We start from the raw sequence: 5,231 nt of genomic DNA on the forward strand, positions 1-5,231 counted from the left end.
TCGTAACGAGCCATAGGACTAATTGAACATCTTTGACCTATCGTGCTTACCGTTATTGATACAACCTATTGTTTAGGTCAAGACTAGCATTGTTCTTTGCACACGTTTACTTGTTGAAGTACTTTACTACTCGTGCACTCAAGGTGAGATCATAGTCCCACTTTTACTCTTTTTGAACTTACATTTGGGATGAGAAAACATAAACATTTTTTTTACTAAGTGAACACAAGTACAGGAAAACAAACATTCTACATACGAGTTTAGAACAAAAATCCTCAATTCGATTATCATTAGTTACACTTGCCGGGTGTAAGCGAGAACTTATGTTGTATGGATCCATATGGGTTTGACAAACCCTCATTCAAACGGTTCGCTACCGTTTACGAATGAAATATATTTTCGAGAAACAGTGTATGTTCTAGCACTAAGTGATGGGGTTCAATGGAAGGAAATGTTAAGCATTGATAATTGGGTGCTCGTGAAACAAACTTTTGGAATGTATTACTATTATTTCATTGATGCAAATCTTGTGGTTCACTTGTACTTACTTACTTAAACCTATGATTTCACCAACGTTTTCGTTGACAGATTTCTATGTTTTTCTCAGGTCTTTGAACGATATGTGTTACATGCTTCCGCTCATTATTTTGATACTTGCATTGGATGTCGAGTATATATGCATACATGGAGCGTCTTTTGGCTACTTTCAAATTGTGTCGCATAAGTTTCATTTGTACTTAAAACTTTGTATCGTAACTTGTGGTGGAACTATTCTTGTAAACTTTGAACAATCATTACATTTGAAATGAATGCGACATATCTTTTGGTCAAACGTTGTTTTAAAGACTTATGACCACGTAACGGGACCTAAGTAGACGGCGCCGTCAAATATGTTTTGGTCGGGTCGCTACAGATGGTATCAGAGCGTTGGTTGTAGGGATTTAGAGTTCATTAGTGTCAACCCCGAGTCATAGGGTACATTGGTGAGTCTAGACTACAACCGGCATATAGACTTGAAGTAGGAATTACTTGACTACTTGTGCATTTATACTCGAACGCTTCTACTCATATCTACTCTTAGTTCATCTTAATCTCACGTTGTTTAATTTGATTGACACGCCACCTTGACTATATGAAATGATGTCGAATGCACATATGAATCAGGGTAATATAATTTCCGGGATTATATTACGGTGACTCATATGAACGCTCTGACATTATGACATAAAGAATTTAAGGCGAGTCGAGGAAAAACTTCTCTTTATCTTTATTCTATATCACGGTTAGTATTATTGAGAATGCTAATCAATGATATTCTTGTGTCTTGAAGGAACAATGGCTCCTCGTCGTGTACGCCGCAATGAAACTCCCGAACAAGCTCTCGAACGGATGATAGCCACCGCCGTAGATGCGGCCATGGCCGGTCACTCATCCAACAACAATAATAATAACAACCACAACAACAACAACAACAACAATGGAGCCGGAAACTCAAACGAGGGATGCTCCTATAAAGCTTTCATGGGGTGCAAACCTCACACTTTTGATGGAACCGGGGGACCGGTCGTGCTCACCCGATGGTTTGAGCAAACGGAAGCCGTCTTTAGCATAAGCAGTTGTCGGGACCAAGACAAGGTCAAATACTCCACTCACACCTTCGCCGGTGTCGCTCTTACATGGTGGAATACTTATGTACAATCGGTGGGTACCGATGAAGCTCACGCCCTCTCTTAGGCCGACTTGAGGGAAAAGATGATTGTCGAATATTTCCCTCGTGAAGAAACCCGAAGGCTCGAACAAGAGCTAAGAACTTTAAAGGCGATCGGAAATGATCTCAAGGCTTATAATCAACGATTTTCCGAACTAGCCTTGATGTGCCCAAATCTTGTGAACCCCGAAGCTTTAAGGGTTGAACTTTACATGGATGGTCTTCCAAAGAGTATCAAACACGGAGTAATGTCATCCAAACCCACTAATCATCAAGAGGCCTTGAACATGGCCCGCAAATTGATAGAAACGGTTGACGAAATCGTAGTTCCGGCACCTAAGGCCGAGGATAAATCGGGCGGCAACAAAAGAAAATGGGAAGCTCCCCAATCAAGCAACAACAACTTTGCCAAGAAATCTTTCACTTCCGACGGCAAGAAGGGTTATGCCGGGAATCTACCTTTTTGCAACAAATGCAACAAACATCACTTTGGCGAATGTAGTAAGCTAATTTGCCATCGGTGCCAAGGAATTGGTCATAAGGCCAACGATTGTAAAAGTGCCACTCCCGTCGCTCGAAAGTGGCCCAATGCACCAAAGACGGGCACTTGTTACGAATGTGGCCAAACGGGTCATTATAGAAATGCATGCCCGAAAAGGAAAGATAACACCAATACGCGCGGCCGAGCTTTCAACATCAACACCGAGGAAGCCCGGGATGACACTGAACTAGTCATGGGTACGTTTCTTCTCAACAATTCTTATGTCTCTTGCTTATTCGATTCGGGTGCCGATAAATGCTTTGTATCCAAGACTTTGACTCATTCTTTTTGCACTCCACCTCTTCCATTAGATACCACTTATACCATTGAAGTGGCTAACGGGAAACTATTAAGTGCCGACACATATTACCGGGGGTGTACGTTAAACATTTTGGGTAAGGAATTTGAAATTGACTTGATACCCATGGAACTAGGAAGCTTTGATGTAATAATCGGTATGAATTGGTTAGTCAAAACGAAATCTCACATCCTTTGTGATCTTAACGCAATCCGAATTCCTATCGAGAATGGTGAACCTTTGATTGTTTATGGCGATAAGAGTTGCACCAGACTCAACCTCGTTTCGTGCCTTAAAGTTAGAAAACTGCTCCGTAAGGGTTGTTTTGCGATCCTTGCCCACGTTAAGAAAGTCGAGTCCGATGATAAGCATATCGATGATGTGCCAATTGTTAGTGACTATTCCGATGTATTTCCCGATGAATTGCCGGGTCTTCCACCTCATCGACCGGTTGAATTCCAAATCGATCTTATTCCGGGAGCCGCACCCGTAGCACGTGCACCATATAGACTCGCCCCATCCGAAATGCAAGAATTGCAAAGTCAAATCCAAGAACTACTTGATCGTGGTTTTATCCAACCTAGCCATTCACCTTGGGGCGCTCCGATTTTGTTTGTTAAAAAGAAAGACGGATCCCTACGAATGTGCATTGATTATCGTGACCTAAATAAATTGACGGTTAAGAACCGATATCCTCTTCCTCGCATCGATGACCTCTTTGATCAACTACAAGGGTCTTGTGTATATTCGAAAATCGATCTCCGCTCGGGTTATCATCAATTAAGGGTTAAGGGGGAAGATGTCTCCAAAATCGCTTTCCGGACTCGTTACGGTAGTTATGAATTCCTTGTCATGCCATTTGGTCTCACTAACGCACCGGCGGTGTTCATGGATCTTATGAACCGCGTGTGCAAACCGTATCTCGATAAATTCGTTATTGTGTTCATCGATGATATATTGATCTATTCTAAAAATGAAGAAGAGCACGAACAACATCTCCGACTTGTGCTTGAACTCTTGAGACAAGAACGACTTTATGCCAAGTTCTCCAAGTGTGAATTTTGGTTGAAGGAAGTTCAATTTCTTGGTCATGTTGTAAGTGATCAAGGTATTAAAGTCGATCCCACGAAGATCGAAGCCATTAGTAAATGGGAGACTCCTACTACTCCTACTCACATTCGTCAATTCTTGGGTCTCGCCGGGTACTATCGTAGATTCATCGAAAATTTCTCTTTGGTTGCACGTCCTCTAACCGCATTAACTCACAAAGGAAAGAAATTCATTTGGGCGACCGAGCAAGAATCCGCGTTTCAAATCTTGAAAACGAAGCTAACCACCGCTCCTATCTTGTCACTTCCCGAAGGCAATGATGACTTTGTTGTATATTGCGATGCCTCGAAACATGGTTTTGGGTGTGTATTGATGCAACGAACGAAAGTCATTGCTTATGCTTCTCGACAACTCAAAATTCATGAACGAAACTACACGACGCATGATCTCGAACTCGGAGCCATCGTCTTTGCACTTAAAATGTGGAGACACTATCTTTATGGAACCAAGAGTACTATCTTTACCGACCACAAAAGTCTCCAACACATTTTTGATCAAAAGCAACTAAACATGAGACAACGACGGTGGATTGAAACTTTGAACGATTACGATTGCGAGCTTCGTTACCATCCCGGGAAGGCAAACGTAGTAGCCGATGCCTTAAGTCGAAAAGAAAGAGCGGTGCCTCTTCGTGTCCGAGCTTTAAACATCACCATTCACACCAACCTTAATAGCCAAATTCGGGTAGCCCAAGATGAGGCTCTCAAGGATGAAAACCTTTCACACGAGCTCTTAAACATTCACGTCTCTCGATTCGAAATTAGGGAGACCGGACTCCGATATTACGCCGGAAGGATTTGGGTGCCTAGTTATGGGGACCTACGAAGCCTTATTTTAGATGAAGCCCATAAGTCACGATACTCGATTCACCCCGGTGCCAATAAGATGTACCACGACCTTAAACAACTATATTGGTGGCCGAACATCAAAAGGGACGTAGCTACTTATGTTTCCAAGTGTTTGACATGTTCCAAAGTCAAAGCCGAACACCAAAGACCGTCCGGATTACTTCAACAACCCGAGATCCCGCAATGGAAGTGGGAAAGGATAACGATGGATTTTATCACCAAGCTACCAAAAACGACGGGCGGTTATGATACCATTTGGGTTATTGTTGACCGTCTCACCAAATCCGCACACTTCCTTGCCATGAAAGAAACAGACAAAATGGAGAAACTTGCACAACTTTACATTAAGGAGATCGTAGCCCGACACGGTGTACCTTTATCGATTATCTCCGACCGAGATGGCCGTTTCGTTTCTAGATTTTGGCGTACATTGCAAGAAGCGTTGGGAACGCGTTTAGACATGAGCACCGCATATCATCCTCAAACCGATGGACAAAGCGAACGTACAATTCAAACCTTAGAACATATGTTACGAGCTTGCGTGGTTGATTTCGGAAAAGCTTGGGACAAGCACTTACCTCTTGCCGAGTTCTCTTATAACAATAGTTATCACGCGAGTATTAAAGCCGCACCTTTTGAAGCGCTATATGGCCGCAAATGTCGTTCACCTCTTTGTTGGGCCGAGGTAGGCGACGTGCAAATCACCGGACCCGAACTCATTCACGA

The sequence above is a fragment of the Rutidosis leptorrhynchoides genome, chromosome 11 (assembly GCF_046630445.1).
Source record: "Rutidosis leptorrhynchoides isolate AG116_Rl617_1_P2 chromosome 11, CSIRO_AGI_Rlap_v1, whole genome shotgun sequence".
Classification (NCBI taxonomy): domain Eukaryota; kingdom Viridiplantae; phylum Streptophyta; class Magnoliopsida; order Asterales; family Asteraceae; genus Rutidosis; species Rutidosis leptorrhynchoides.